Source organism: Amblyomma mixtum, chromosome 4, assembly GCF_055824585.1.
Source record: "Amblyomma mixtum isolate Tamu chromosome 4, ASM5582458v1, whole genome shotgun sequence".
Taxonomy (NCBI): Eukaryota; Metazoa; Arthropoda; class Arachnida; order Ixodida; family Ixodidae; genus Amblyomma; species Amblyomma mixtum.
Window position 1 is genome coordinate 101260761 of NC_143015.1, and position 15214 is coordinate 101275974.

The 15214-nt window shown below is 48.8% G+C and overlaps 1 long non-coding RNA gene across 1 annotated transcript; it reads right to left on the bottom strand.

The window, feature by feature from the left end:
• Positions 1-3: 3 nt before the first annotated feature.
• On the bottom strand, positions 4-7762 carry LOC149347617 (uncharacterized). The gene is made up of 3 exons (XR_016292167.1): positions 7623-7762; positions 2867-3079; positions 4-69 (listed from the first exon to the last, which is right to left on the bottom strand). It is a non-coding gene; the product is annotated as an uncharacterized LOC149347617 (long non-coding RNA).
• Between the last annotated feature and the right edge of the window lie 7452 nt (positions 7763-15214).

Genomic DNA, 15214 nt, shown 5'->3' on the forward strand with positions numbered 1-15214 from the left:
ACGGAGATCCATCGCGCGTCTCTGCTGGCTGTTTCCACGACAACCAAAAAGCGGCATCCACTCCCGCACCTGCAAGTGGGAAGGAATGTCAGAACGTTTGCTAGACAGTAATTTGTCCGCGCTGAAGATTAGTGAAGAGCTCGAAAAGAGAAAACATTTCCGAGTGTTTTATGTGCCATCCGTGCGTAATATGCGCGTGGGAAGGGGGGAAGGGTGATTTTACTGGCAACAGTCGGCTGCGTAGGCGCTTACAGATGTTAAATGGTGGTGGTGGCATTATACAGATTTTAAGGGCGATAAAAGATGGTAGTGGCACATGGGCTATGAGCGACGCCATATCAGAGGGCTAGAGATTATTCCGACACTGTGAAGAGCCCCATTGCTACTGGGCCACTGCGGTGGGCATAGGAAAACCAGTACAAAGAGCAGGGGGCCCAAATTAACCGGGACCCTTCAATGATGGCGCCTATTTTCCTGTTCCTTCCTTGAAATGCACTTCTACCTTCATCCCTTGCGCCAAGGCGCGGTTGGAGTGTCAACCGAGAGGGACATGGTTACTTCATTTTTATTTCCTCGTGCGCACTTTATAGTTAATACTGAGGCAAAAAAGCCAACAAACGAGAAAAAAGCTTGACTGACAGACACGACTATAACCCAACTCAAACCTTGCAGCTCTTGCAGCCAAAGTTGTAGCTAATAGAGAGACAAAAAAGCCAACAAACGGGAAAAAAGCTTGACTGACAGACACGACTATAACCCAACTCAAACCTTGCAGCTCTTGCAGCCAAAGTTGTAGCTAATACAGAGACAAAAAAAGCCAACCAAGGAGAAAAAAGCTTGACTGTCAGACACGACTATAACCCAGCTCAAACCTTGTAGCTCTTGCAGCCAAAGTCGTGCGCTTTCGCCTGACACTCTTAGCAAAGTCGCTAATGAGGGTAGCCCTAGTAACAACCAATCGTCGGCCATGTGGAAGGCATTAAACCACATGGATGTGTGGGCTTGCTTGTTAGGGGTTTAGTATTTCTTTACGGCGGTAGCAGAAGTAGTCAACCATCGTCGTCATCATCAGCAACAACAGCCAAGCAGGTTACATGCACCGCAGGACAGCTGTCTGTTCCCAGCCACAACCATGCAATCCTGCCTTGCAGCCCTGTGACCACCTAGTCGGCAAGCATCCTGTGTTGTGTAGTGAATTTGGGGCATAAGCAAATTCAGCCATCCCCGACCTGAAAAAAGGTCTCTGAATTGTTTAAAATAACTAAAGGTTTAATAAAACACCTCATATGAGAGGTTTGGTTCTTATAAAACTGTTAAAAAGACAGGAAGAGCCTAAGAAAGATGCGATTGGAGGTGTTGATTATGACATTGCGAGCAACTTTTCCATAAGTTTGGTTTAGTTTATGGGGTTTAACGTCCCAAAGCGACTAAGGCTATGAGAGACGCCGTAGTGGAGGGCTCCGGAAATTTCGACCACCTGGGGTTCTTTAACGTGCACTGACATCGCACAGTACACGGGCCTCTAGAATTTCTCCTCCAAAGAAATTCTAGCCGCCGCGGCCGGGATCGAACCCGCGTCTTTTGGGTCAGCAGCCGAGCACCATAACCGCTGAGCCACTTGGAGTTTGGTGCATGAAAGAATAATGCTTGGCTGCTATTTCAGGCATCATTAACTTCAAGGACTATCATTAACTTGAAGGGTAATTTCATGATCTTGAAGGATATATTATGAACTTGAAAGACTATTGAAATTGAAAGATATATGAACTTGAAATATTTATGAACTTGAAATACTTACGAACTTGAAAGATAATTATGAACTTGAAATATATTATGAACTTGAAAGATATTTATTAAAAGGAGACTATTAAGTCTCCTTTGCCTATCCCCGTGGACACCATGTATTGTTGTCCGAAATAAAAAATGAATTAAAATATAAATTGAACTTGAAAGACTATTATGAACTTCGAGCAATCTTTATAATCGATGTTTATGCCTTGGATTCCTCGTTTTGGGCTTTTGTTGGTTATTTCAGGCTATTTGCATAAGTTGTGGCTCTCGCTTTATTATGTATTGTAATCATCAAGTAATGGTAAAACGGCACTACTCGTGTAGTGCTCTCAGTGTGCTTAATGCTTTAGCGCAGCTAATACTTCGCTTGATTTTCTTGTTCATATTTTCCTCCAGAGCGTCCAGGATGGCATAACACTCAGCCGCAAAAATCTATGCGCACTGTGGCAGAGAGCTTTCCCCCAGTTCCCTCTCACTACTGTGCTTTCTACACAAGTGCGGTTTTCAAGCGAGCGTACTCACCCGACTCCCTACCACTCTGTCCTACATTTACCCTTTCGAAGGCAGCCCTGATGACCATCCCTCTTCTGTTATACTGCCAACATCAAGTGCGTACTCTTGATATAAGCATCGTTACTTCCTGTTTGTTTCATAAACTACTGCCTTTATGTCCCTAGACGTAATTTCCAGTCGAGCGACTTTCATTCACATCGTTCTTTAGGCTATTCATGTTTCACCTCTTTGCACGACCACCCAGACACCAACGTCCAATGTGAAGAGGAACGAAAATGTACACTCGACGTCAAAATTAAATTTTTTAAATTTTAAATAATTAAATTTTTTCGTTAATATTGTTCTCCATTTACCTCTGATGGCACCTTTAAAGACAAAAGAAAGCTTGAAATCAGCGACGGGTTCAAGCAGACGCCAAGAGTCAATATGGCACAACCGGAGATTTCCTGTACAAAAGCGAACAGCCGCGCCGGCTTTTCAAAGAACAATAACATCCTTAAAGAATTAAAGTCGCGACTTCTTCCACTGTGAGCCATATTTCTACGGAGAACCAGATACTCACCACAGTCAGGTAGCTGACTTGCTGCGCGGGCTGCCGTGGCAGGGATACCTGGACATGTTCTTCGGGCTGAGCTCATATGGAGCGGTGGAGCGGCGCCTGAGGCTCCATGTGCGAGACTGGAGCAGACCCGGAAACCGCAGCGCCACGGAGATCCACCAGGCGCCTCTGTTGGCTGTTTCCATGACAACGAAGAAACAGCACCACGTTCAGGATCTGCAGGCCAGGAGGAAAGAAGTTAGCCCGCTTGGTAGCATAGGTACCTGTCCGTTTCTAAGATTAAGGAAAAGCGACGAAAATGAAAAAAAAGCACTTATAGCTGCCGATGAGTGTTTTCCAAAAAAATATTTCTGCGATAGACACTTCAGATAACAGCGTCAGACAAACCGTGGCTGTGGCTCAATGGTTATGGCACTGTGCTGCTGATCCGGAATAAACACGCTGGATCCCGGCCGCGGAGGTCGAATTCCGAGGGGCGAAATTCTACAGGGCCATGCAATGTGCGATGTCAGTGCACGTGAATGAACCCCAGGTGGTCGAAGTTTCTGGAACCCTTCACTACGGCGTCCCTCGTAGCCTCAGTTGCTTTGGGACGTAACACTCCATAAACCTATTAGGCTTCATATAACAAAGGCCTCTAGTGTAAAGTCTTCAACCTTAAAGCTTTCAAAGGCATTTAGAAATGCCTTTGACCTAACGGCCTTTACCGTAGTATCTGCGACATTAGTAGTAATTAGTTATCAAATATAGTTAATTAGCAGCCCACGATTAGAGACTGATGCTTTCACATTCACAGCACGTAATTAGTGGCCTCCGTAATTTTAGCGCCCACTGATATCACAAAAGGCAGGCGTGCTCTGGGCAATCTTCACGAGTTCGAAATTATACTAGAGCTATCGCCCCTGTTGCTCTATTCCTTGCTGACTCCTTTCAACTTTTCCCTCACGGCGTGGTCGTGGTGTCCACCAAGAAAATGATGCAATTACAGCGGCTCTCCTCTCCTCAAAAGCAATTTTCAGTTGCGCAAAGAGTATTGACAAAGTTACTGCGCCTTTGCTTAAGAGAAAACCGATTTAACGTCAGGGTGGCTCAGTGGTTAGAGTTGGTTCAATCCGGCACGCGGAGGTCGCTTTTCAATGGATTCGAAACGAAAAAGACGCCTATGTGCTGTGTGATTCAAGAGCGCATTAAAGAATGCCCTCATGTGGTCGAAATGGTCCCCCTTCTACCGACTGTTGCGTAAATCAGAAAATCGAAACAAAATTCTCTCGGCCTAACCGCACGTTTGTTCGGGCTCAAATTTTGCACAGAGGTTGCATTTGGCGGTCAGTTTTGTTTTATACCATATTCAGGTGGGGTACTTGCCTGATTCGGTCAGAATTATTTGGAAATCCTCATTGTCTGCGGCGACGGAAAACCAGAACAGAATGGCTTCGCAGCGCTGGTACCCGTGGCGCCATCTCGCAGTTACCGGAGAAACGAGCCCTCTACTGGGGAGGGCGGAGTAGGCGGACATGGACTCGCATCGAAGTCACGGCCATGGCCTTCGCTTGATCGCTGTACGACCGCATTTTCGGGGATGTCTCGCGCTGCTTCGCAGGAGACAGCACCAAGCAAAGATGATTTGCTCACGAATTTAGCACAGCTGGGTTTCTCCGGTTGATACGAGATTGCGCTACAGGTACCACTGCTGAGAAGCCTTTCGGTTTTGGTTCCCCGTCGCCGCACACGATGGGGATTTTGAAATAATTCTCACCGAATCAGGCAAGTACCCCACCTAAATGTGTTATAAAACAAAACTGACCGCCAAATGCAACCTCTGTGCGAAACTTGAGCCCCCCAAAAAAACGTGCGGTTAGGCCGAGATAATTTTGTTTTCGATTTTCTCTGATTTACGCAACACGCGATACTATGGTGCTCATTTTGTTTACCCAATGGCGGCGGCTGTGCGTTTAGGCTTGGGCGTGCGGGAGGAATGGCACCAGGAGCGCGCAGTGCGCTGCCTCGGCTGCAGAGCTGGTTACGAGGGACAACGGCGACCCCCTCATGAGGGACAAAGCGACTCAGGTTATGAAGGAGATTAGTCGTGAAGTGCTCCGGAAATTTCGACCACCTGGGATTCTCTAACGTGCACTGACATCGCACAGTACACGGGCCTCTAGAATTTCGCCTTCACCGAAATTCGACCGCCGCTTCGGCCTCTCCTCAATCGCGGTACCCATCTCTCGCCTTTTACTAGTCAAGTTAGAGCCTGGCTCGTGGCAGGGATTCGAACCATTGAACTATAATGGGGGCTGCGCAAAACATCTTATCATGCGTGACTCGGGTGTCCACTAAGACAAGTGAGCCCGTTACTGCGTCATTTTCTTTCCTCGAAAAAACAATTTTCGATTTGTCCAACGGGCAAGGCGTCGCGCCGAAAGGTCTATGGCATTCCATGCAGAGAAGGGAATATACGGCTCTGATTCCATGGACTCCCTTGCACCGCTGCAATACTATGTCGCGTTCTACTCTTAAAGGCGAAGCTTAAGCGTGAAATCGAGAGTTGGACGAAGTATTCATATGGTCGGGGACAAAAATACGATAAGTTAAAAAGAACGCCAACCAAAATGAAAAACAACAAAAACCAAAAAAACGACGTTTCGGCAGCCGTACGCGAGCCTTTTGGTCGGCGCGTCCTCCAAATTTTAGAGCGCAGCTCTTTGGCGTCCGTTCCTGGGTTTCGCGTCGTCGTCGGCGTCGGCGTTGTCGTCGGCCTCGTAACCAGCTCCGCCCCCCTTTCATCCCCCCAGCGCTATCGGCGTCAGCGGCATCAGTCAGTCGCTGCTATCTCTTCCCTCCTCCCTTTATCGTGTTGTCCGCTTGCTGCGCGCGCTTCTGCCCCCATCGTTTGCCGCTGGGTGTACACGCCGCCCCCCTCCCCCCTCTTCCTGCGAGTCTCCGGTTGTCAAAGCGCCGGCTCGAACTTAATTCCTTTCTTCGCTCCTCCTCCAATGCAACCCCTGTGCGGTGGCAATCAGAGAGCCAGATCGGTGGCGGCGGATCTGTATATGTGCACCGCCCGAGCCGAAATTGCGAATACGTGTGAAAAATAAAAAAAAATTCTGTGATAGCGCATACATGTGTTGCTCGATTTCTTTGCCTCAATCTATCGAAAAGGTGAAACAGCTTATTTGCTGCGCTCAAATTTCGCATTAGGAAGTAACGTAATCGTCGGTAATTTTTTTTTTAATACCATTTAGTCCATTTAGTCACAAGACACCCATAAAATCAAATTAGAAGGTACACACCTACAAAGACAAGACATCCCACTAAACTGAAACAAAAATCAAAACAATCTATAAAACATATGATGATTATGCTGCATTTGTGCATTCACTATGTCGCTCGCCTTGTAGCAGACGCCGTTCTGCGGACGGCGTGGCATCTGCCGTCTGAACAAGTTGTACCATCGCGTCGAACACCCAAACTTTCGCTACGTTTGTTCATGCTGCGTCGCGATGCGAACAGAAGTCGAGAACGTCAGTGAGGATCCCTGTAGCAAGATTTTGAGGGACTAGCTGAGACGTGACTCCCATAACAGTGTTCGCGAAAAATCTTCAAACGCGGCATAGTTGCCCGCGTTCTCGAAGTCCCGCAGAGCTGTACCACACTCGGAACCTCACCCCTGGCTCGTGTCTTATGCATTAAAAACGTTGCCGCTCGATGAGAACGCGTGACGATGTGGAAATGCTTGCTTTACAATGGCGACCGTACCATGATTTTCAAATGGGGCGTCCTCGCCCATTGCGTTCCCCATCGTTAAAGGTAGATAGTAGCCTTTCCTGCATAATAAATGCGTCTGCCCTAATAATAGAGGTGGTATCCTCACCCTCCTTGTAGCGACAGGCATGTTTGAAACTTATGGTACCAACCAGTGAGACCACGGAACATCGGGTCGCACAAGCCACGATAAGAACGCCGATGGCGGCTGCATGTTGAATCTCCGCATTACGGCCTACTGAGCCATTTATAAGAAACTGTGTAATATTCCTCGAAGAAAAGTGAAAGTCCTTGTTTTCGTTTATGAACGCTGACCTTCTGAGCTAGGTTCGCAGCGTGAGAACTATTGGTTATGTTAGGCCTCGCGTCTGACCGTTGCTTCCATGCCCTCCCTCCGCGTCGGGAAATGGACGCCGTCGTACACATGCGCATCGTTTAACGGAATTTTTTTTTCGGTTCCCCACAGAACTACTCTGTGCTTGACCCTTTCCTTCTTATTTTCCCTCCATTCTGCCTTGAATTAAAGTCGCTTGGCTGTAATTTCTGCCGATGCGTATGTAGGATTAGGATCTCACATGCCGGTCCTGATGAGACGCCATCTAGTGCGCCGGTTATGTAAACGTGTCTACGGATACCGGATATTGAAGTCAGGCACCAGACATTAATTTCCGAATTTCACTTGAAAATACTTGTAGCTGGACGCTCGGCTTCGTATATCCTCGTAGTCCTTTATGGAATTCATGCTGCACCCCGGCTCTGCTTAATTTCGAAATGGTGCCTTTGCGCCGCGTTTCCCACAGAGTAAGAACGATGCTCTGCCAAGGCAGCCTCTAACACTTGAAAAAAAACAACAACAAAAAAACTCCGGGCAGCCACATCGAAAGGAACGCAGACGAGGGAACTACTTGAAACGGAACATCCCTGCAATGAATCATTTTGATCCCTGCTGGAGGCCGACGCTCAGACCAGTCAAAGGAAAATGACGCGAAGGACTCACATTTTTCTGCAGAAGTTGTGCTGGCGAAGCTTGAAGTGGCCGTACGTTTCCCAGGAACACGAGTTACCATTATTTTTCATTGACTTGTGCCGTGCGACCTAATTATAAAACTGGGGAGCCCATGTCGGTGCGGGTGGGAACGCAGGCCTAACCCCCCGTCGTCGTCTACATGGTGGAGCCGAAGGGATGGAGACGAGGTCCTAGCGTCGAGCGGTAGACGAAAACCCGTTGTTGGATGCTGACACCATATTTATACCATTCAGTCACGTGACACTTATATAAGCCACTTACAAAGCACACACCTACAAAGACAAGACAAGACCATAGACAAGACTATGCACTAAACCGAAAACAAGATCCACAACAACCAGTACAACAAAGTGAAGTATTCCTTTGCAGCCAAAATTAGCCTAAATAGGGATAATCTATTCCTGGAGTGCGAATTTGGTCTCGAGATCAACCAATTGAATACTCTGCATTTTACACGAAGCGTATGCAGCGCGTTCGGTCGAAAAGTCATCGGCGTCTCAGTAGTTGTAGTGAGCACATTGAGTGTGCACCGCGCGTGAGAAAATAAATGGACGGCACACAAGCTCCGCCTTAAGGGTATGACTCGATAGCGTTATGGGCTAATTCCAATATATGCAGATCATTCTATACTTTACATTCCTATAGATCCTTGGGAGTCGTCATACCCCTCCTGGGTCAGTGGAGCAGTGGTTAAGCGATGCGCCACTGCCCTGCTGTGGCAGGTGCTCCCAGCGGTGGGCGTTTTGCGGCCCAGGTTGCTGTTCCCGGGCGACCAGTCACTAATTTAACTACCACCTGCCACGGTGGGCAGGTTGCTCATTGTCTGGTTGGTAGGCTGCGTGTTGCACACACGGTGATACCCGGCTTTACGTAGCAGACTGAAATTACTGCTTCAAACTTGCATCATGCCAACCGTTCACCGCAGAATGTTCCGGATGGTGTCATGGTTTATGGTTTATGTTTTATGGGGTTTAACGTCCCAAAGCGACTAAGGCTATGAGAGACGCCGTAGTGAAGGGCTACGGAAATTTAGACCACCTGGGGTTCTTTAACGTGCACTGACATCGCACAGTATACGGGCCTCTAGAATTTCTCCTCCAAAGAAATTCCAGCCGCCGCGGCGGGGATCGAACCCGCGTCTTTTGGGTCAGCAGCCGAGCACCATAACCACTGAACCACCGCGGCGGCGCGGATGGTGTCATACGATGCGGCGTTTCTCTGACTCTAGACACTATTTAGGTTAGAGCCTAGCTTGTGACAGCAATTGGAACCGGCGACCTATAATTCCAGCCTGCGGGCGTCCACCGAGATATGTGATACAGTTAATGCGTAATTTCCTTCAACAAATCCAAAACATTTCCTTCAGGTACGTGGCCCCGTACCTTTGTTTGAGGAAGACCGATCTAAACCACCTGGACGTTATCATTCGAATGGCTTATAAGAAGGCACTCGGCCTACCCATGAAAGCATCTACGGAGCGCCTACTAAAACTAGGGGTACACAACACGGCTGATGAATTGATTAGCGCCCACCTTACAAGCCAGGTAGTGCGACTGGCCACAACTACGACCGGCCGCAGGGTCTTAGAAGATTTAAACATTAGCTTTCCGCAGCGAGTGGCTGGGAGACAAGATATACCTAAAGAGTATAAGAGCAAATTCCTTACGCTTCCGCTTCCCATAAACATGCACCCGGAGCATCATCATGCTAGACGAGTGGCGAGGAGCAAGAAGATGAACGAGTGCTATTCAACAAAAGAAGGAGCCTTTTTCGTGGACGCTGCGGGTCCTGTACAAGGAATATCAACAATCTCAGTGGTGCACCAAATGCAAGTCGTGGACGGGCTTTCAGTTCGCAACGGGGATACACAGGCTATGGAGGAAGTAGCGATAGCCCTAGCCGTAACGCACTCCGAATCTAAATACATAGTTACAGATTCCCAGGCGGCTTATAGAAACTATATGCGTGGCAGAATCACGCCGCTAGCCTGCAAAATTCTTAGTCAATGTAGGACTTCAGCTGAACGGAAGGAATTAATATGGGTACCAGGTCACCAGGGAGTTGAAGGAAACGAGCGCGCACACGCTTCGGCCCGAGCTTTTCTTCCCCGGCATCCTTCTGCGTCCTCCCTTCCTGATTCTGGCTCCCCCTCTCCGCTAACGACATATTCAGAAATATTGCAACATTTGCGCCTTGAAAGGCAGACACTCCCGAGGCCCGCTAAGGGTCTCACTATATCAGAGGAATGTCACCTTCACAGGCTACAAACTATGTCTTTCAATAACCCAGCTACGCTTCACGCCATTGAGCCCGAGTCCTTTTCGGCACAGTGCAAATTTTGTGGCCAGAAGGCAAACTTGTACCACATGGTATGGGCTTGTCAGAAAAATGACAGCATTGAGATCATAAATCAGCCAACGCGGGAGGGCTGGGAGGCGGCCCTGTCCAGCTCGGACCTCGAGGAACAACGAGCCCTCGTCGCCAGAGCACGGGCAGCGGCTTTCACCAACGGCGTCCCGGACTAGGGACCCGATCAGCCTTCCCTTCAACTAAGGCTTTAATAAACGTTTTCATCGTCATCTTCATTATGGCACCTCTCTTCGTGCAGACCATCGCCAACGGCCGGGCTGCCAGTGTTGTGGACCTTAGGAACATAAACACTTGAGCGCAGTGGGGTCGTGCGGGGACCCTGGGTCGTGCCCCGAATTCCTCTTTAAATAAAGTTTTTATCTCTATCTCTCTCTCTCTCTCTCTTCTTTCACTAACACCTTCCTCCCTTCCCTTATTGTGCAGTTCGGGTGTCCACCGAGATGTGAGACACTGTGCTATTTGCTTTCCTCAAAAATGCGTTGCGTTCAGAGGTGTTTCCAACGGGCAAGGCCTCGCGCCGTAACAGGCGATGACGTTCCGTGGACTCCCTAGTAGCGCTGCAACACGCTGTCGCGTTCCAGGGCCACTCTGTGGCTCCCAAACTCTATTTCAGTAATTAAAAGTTTTCACCACCACCACCACCTCCTAAAGGCGAAGCTTAATCGTCCTTCAATGTTATTGTTTAGTTTACAACACCTCCGTAAGCAAGAAGATGTGGCTTGAAACGGGCGACTAAAACGCATCGTGAACGCTTAATCACCTCAGTGCAAATTTATGTTCAACTTCAGAGGAGAACGGAAATCACTAAGCTGTTGAACCAGGGTGTGTGTTGCACATTACAGTTATTTAAGGTAATACGCGGGTATCTCATGTCGCACAGGGTGTCCCCTATTCAAGCTGTCGCCACCTCAGGCGCTATTTCCCTTTCCAGGATGCGAGGTACAGATAAAAATATTCCTTGAAGAAAAGTCTGTCGTGAATAAAGCACACACAGGCAACCATTCACAGGCCTCCTAATTCGTCCAACATCATGCATCGTGTTTGATTTTGTTCACAAAATAATCATACTGGATCAAAGGCGTATATAATCCACATTAGGTTACTACGCAAATAACAACTGCAAATGGGCTTCACACTTACGTGGCCAGATACACCACGTTGAAGGTGACGCTCTGTGGCTATTACAGCATATCTTCAAAGAATTTTCAGTGAAATAGATCGCCGGTTATATTACTCGGGGGCCATTCTTTTTGCAGGACAGCAAACAATGCTCGTTTACTCTAGGCACTGCTTCAGGCCAAGGCTGCCGAGCTGGAGGGCGCCGGTTCAAACACGGCTGATGATTGGTTATAAGGAAGCGCCGAGAGATAGGCATCCGGGCAGGCGTTCGTGCCGAAAACGACGAGGACCGACCAGTCCGATTCCGAACAGGCGTGCAGTTCTAGGAATGAATGAATAAGCTGTTTGTTTAAAAAAGGGAGGCTCTCGGTCGTTTATTGAGGAATTGGGTTTTTAAGGACGGGAAAATTAGGGACCTATTGATACGAAGGGACGACTAGGGTGGTGGTGGTGGTGATGGAAAACATTTATTTAGGCTATTTACATGAGAGAGTGGAGACTGGCCTTAAAAGCCAGCCCCTTGCAAATTCTAGGAGAGGCCCCTAATCCGGGATTCCTGTGGTTTCCGCGGCAGCTCGAGCCCTAGCGACGAGGGCTCTTTGGCTCTCTAACGTAAAGCAGCCGAGCAGGGCAGCCTCCCAGCTCTCTCGGGTTGGTGAGGGGATAGGGGGTAACTAGGGTTAGAAGGGCATGCCCACACCATGTGGTACACATCCGAGAACGCGCTTCCACAATGCGGGCACTTCCGTTAAAAGCCGGATTAAAATGTTGCAGCACTGCCGGGCACAGTACTGTGATGGTATACAAGCGAAGGAGCCAATGCTCCTGGCTTTTGGTTAGCCCTGTCGAAGGGGGATGAAAGCGGGTATGCGGTGTTTGATAAAAGTGAATAATTTGTTTGTAGGTGATAGCCGGATTAGGTTCTGATACCTTAGGCGTTGAGCGTCGAGGCGATGGCCGGCGGTTGAGTGCGCAGGCTGAGACGTCTGCAACGTCGTTTCCCTCTGGTCCAGCATGTGCTGGGGTCCAGATGACGACACGTGTGTTCGGGGTATCCCAGTACCGCATCTATGTCAAATTTTGGTGGCGCGATGAGATATGCCTCCTTGTTGTGGCTTTCGACACGCTTCCCGGGAGTAGGGAATGATTACCCGGGAGTCTATTTCTGCAGCGGCGAGTGCTATGGCGACCCCTTCCACGTGGGGGCACGGAAAGTTAGTCCCTGAACGTACGTATTTTGATGGATTACTGCGGCCGTATACCATCCCTCGTGGTTTGGGCCAGCAGCATCCGTGTAGAAGACTCCTTAGCGAGAGCCATAGAGGTCGTTAAGGGCCGTGACGCGCGCGGTTCGTCGGCCATTGTGAGTCTCCTTTGTTATGTTCTGTGGCAGGGGCTGGACCTGCACCGCGTGGCGCCAGTCGTCTGGAACCGTGGTGCTTTCCACTGCATGCTCTATGTAGGCAATGTGCAGGCGGTTTAGGAGGCTTTTGCCGGCTGAGGATTTGTTCAACCGCAGGTATCGATTGTGTAAGTGCGCCTAGCGTAGCAACGCTTTATAAGTCAAGTATCATCATCGTTTTACTTCATTCATTTGTAGCAAAACTGGGATTGGGGATTCCCGCATAGCACCCCAGATCTTCGAATTAACTGGTATTGAATAACTACAGCACGACGAGCGGTTGGTCATCGATGAGCCGTTGATTGCACGTCGTGATGGGGAGGTCGAGGCGCACTCGCGATTTTGCGACGGATCACCTCTAGGGCGTTCTCGTCACATTTCTGCAAGTGGAGATAAAGCGCCGTATTAGTCACAGATGAACTGTGGCCACAAGATGTTTAGGTAGATCGGACAATTTTTCACTTATCGGCAAACCTATATACGCACTCAAGACCAGGAGCATGGCCCGTACCCTATAGGTACCAGAGGAACTCCACAGGGAGCAGTCCTCTCTCTCCTCTTCTTTAATTTCGCCTTGGCTCAGCTCCCCGCACTGCTTAATGATGTACCAGGCATCAGGCATGCCCTGTATGCCGAAGACATCACGCTCTGGGCAACACATGGGTTTTTGGGACAGATCGAGGCCAACCTGCAACAAGCGGCGACTATCGTGGACGTATACGCTCGCCGCTGTGGCCTGGAATGCTCCGAGACTAAATAAGAATTCGTGCACCTTTGGCCCAACCCGCAGTGCCTCCCTTGCTAGCGGCCCTATCCCTGAACACGATGAGGTAAGAGTGTTGGGACTCTGTATTCACCGCAACCGCAAGATCGATACAACCCTGCAGAATCTCCCCAAGATTGGAGACCAGATGGGCCTATGGTCCGCCGGGTATCTAGCAAACAGCGGGTGGGGGGGGGGGGGGGAAGGAAGAATGATTTATTCGTTTTGAAGGAGTTTTCTGCACAACCTTGCGTATGTCGTCATTATTCGTGGCTCCGCCCACCTGATCAGACGTCTCCATCCTGGTGGCGCTCGATACACAGGACGCTGTCGTAAGTACGGAGTGGGAGGCGGGGCCTTCTAACGAACTAAGAACGAAAACCACGCAAAGGACGATACACAGGGAAGAAGTAGAAAGGACGAGCGCGGTCTTCCTCGTCCTGTCTACTTCTTCCCTGTGTATCGTCCTTTGCGTGGTTTTCGTTCTTAGTTCATGGATTACCAACTAGCCCCCCATCGTACACGCCTTCTAACGAACTTCGTCGTGCTGAACGGCGTGAACAATAGGGAGCTCGAGCGTACTGACCGCGGTGGTTCAATGGTTAAGGCGCTCGTCTACCGAGCCCGAGTTCGAACCCGACTGCGGCAGCGGCGTTTCGATGGAAGCGGAACGCAAAAAGTTCCCGTGTGCTGTGCGATGTCAGCGCACGTTAAAGATCCACAGGTGGTCAAAATTATTCTGAAGTAGTAGTAGTAGTTGTAGAACGTTTATTATGCGCAGTAATAGAGGTTCAATGGCCTTGAGAGGTGGTTGGAGTTCTTAGTTCAGAACCCCTGCGGCCGTCGCTGCCGCCCGGGCCTGACGATTCAGCTGGCATCAATCTTGCAGGTTGCAGCTGTACACAGAGCCTCCCACTCTTCCTTTGTACTAATGCTTTGAGGTGAGGTGACCTCCACCACGGCACATCTTTCTCTCTTTCTTCTTGCTCTCCCACCGCGGCGCGGTTCAGGTGTCCACCGATATATGTGAGACTGATACTGCCATTTACTTTCCTCAAAAAACCAATTATAATTCAATTCAGCTCGAGCACTATTTTGCACGAAATTCCGCGCTAAGCCATGGCAAACTGTTTGCAGAATTTTTAGAGAGCAGCTCTTTGGCGCCGGTTTCACCGTTTCGCGGCGTCGTCATCGCCGTTGTCCGTTTTAACGAGGAGTGGACACCTTAGTCCCGCTTTAAGCTGCGAAACCAATGGAGTGGGAGCTTGGAAAGCAGAGGGCAAAATGGGCAAATTTGTATTAAATTATTATTAATAAATTATTAAATTAAATTAAAAAAGTATTAAATTATCACGTGTTGTCTTTGATTCTCATTTAAGCATTATACCCCATGTTAACCATTTGCAAACAAAAATTCTTGAATGTGCCACGAAGCTCCTTAATTGGTCCCATTTCCATTTTCGTGTTTCTCCTCCTCCTATGCACCATATTTATCATCAGATTATTCTTCCTACAATTATCTATGCCGCCCCAGCTTGGTGGTTTCATTGGCCCCTTTCCCGACTAAGAGATCGTGTTTTATCGCTTCAACGAATCCCCCTTCTGGCTCTTACAGGTGCCTATAATACTAGGCGAACCGATGCTCTTCATGTTCATGCAAACGCTCTTCCTTTGCTTATTTATCTAGACCAGTTAGGCGCACAGTTTATGCTTTTCAAGCTACGGCAATCCGTAGAAATGGACATGCCTTTTATGACCTTTCTCAAGTTCAACCTTCATTTAATCCCTGGTCCGACCATCCCTCAATGAAATTCAAATTTTCTTTTGTTCAACTTAGTTCTCAGGAAGCCGCATTCTTTTCTTGTCAACGTGCCCTACATATTTACACTGATGGGTTTTTCACTCCTC